This window comes from Seriola lalandi, unplaced genomic scaffold (genome assembly GCF_002814215.2).
Source record: "Seriola lalandi dorsalis isolate HSWRI2012SDOR001 ecotype SW California unplaced genomic scaffold, Sedor1 jcf7180002008461, whole genome shotgun sequence".
Taxonomy (NCBI): domain Eukaryota; kingdom Metazoa; phylum Chordata; class Actinopteri; order Carangiformes; family Carangidae; genus Seriola; species Seriola lalandi.
The window spans coordinates 1-1,136 of record NW_019479114.1 but is presented as its reverse complement, the minus strand read 5'-3'; the positions used below and the strand labels follow the sequence as shown (position 1 = coordinate 1,136).

Sequence of the window (1,136 nt, the reverse complement as noted above, 5' to 3'; positions counted from 1 at the left end):
TCATTGGGAAAATGATCCAACTCTGATAATCAGAGGACGGCTACAGTCTAAGAGGAGACACACCATGACTCAGGAACTGTAGTGATCCTGAAAAAAGAAGAAAGTAAACATCATTAGCAGGTGAATTTAGGTTTGTCAGACAAGATGCTCATATAATATTGATTCAGGTGCTGCATTTCTAACCAACCTGAATTGAGCTAACTACACCGCTGGCCATGACAGAGAGTTTTCCTGCGACTGAGCGCACTCCCAGTTTGAGCTGCGACATGTCAGGAGCATTGGGCAGCACGTTGGTCAAACGGTACGAACTCGCTGTGTACACAAGACAAAGGAAAACAGACACAGATGAATCTATTTTGTCTTTAGCTAATTATACATACATTCATAAATAAAAATAATTTAAATCGTAAGTAAATGATACGCCAAAGTTGTTTTTGCAAAGTCAGTGAAGGTGCAGTGGTGTCTTACCAGTCTGTTTCTTTGGATCATCAAAAAGGTCTGCTGAACTTATAGAGGCACTCCCAGCAAATCGTTCCAGGCGTGTTTTGGCCTCATACTGAAGAACAGGAGTACAGACAGTGTTTTAAATGTTTCCACCAGTAGTTTTTCTGGGAACATTCAGGCTTAGCTCATACTCAAAATACCAACTGAGGGTCTTTATGAGTCATTCAGGCATTAGTCTTTCATGCGTATAAAGAAATATAATCAATAACATCTCATTTATTCTTTGGACATTATTATTACATTGCTGCTCATTTTGAGGCGGCAGCTCATTAGCTGATATTACATCATGCTGCTGCAGTGTTTTCTCTCTATTGGGGGCCGTTCAGGTCGACCGCATTTTGGAACAGGTCTAATAATCCTGGCATCCCCTTTGGATTGGGTCACTGACACGCAGTATGCAAGTCCACTATAATCATGAACCACACAATATATCGTCACCTTCCTAAAATAATGGCCTAAGTCATGTTTTGACAAAAATGTTTTTTTTGCCTAAATCACCCCCTCATGATGCTGGCCACCTCTGGTAAAATCGCCTGAATCCTCAGTTGAGGGGAACATGCAATTCTACCCCCGGTTGTATAATGGCCTATGTCAAAAGTGTGACTCTTTTGTTGAGTTTTTTGTGTTTCCTG

The 1,136-nt window shown here is 41.0% G+C and overlaps 1 long non-coding RNA gene across 1 annotated transcript; it reads right to left on the bottom strand.

The window, feature by feature from the left end:
- On the bottom strand, nt 1-594 carry LOC111672512 (uncharacterized). Its single transcript, XR_015438463.1, has 3 exons — nt 469-594; nt 188-312; nt 1-87 (listed from the first exon to the last, which is right to left on the bottom strand). It is a non-coding gene; the product is annotated as an uncharacterized LOC111672512 (long non-coding RNA).
- Nucleotides 595-1,136: the final 542 nt, after the last annotated feature.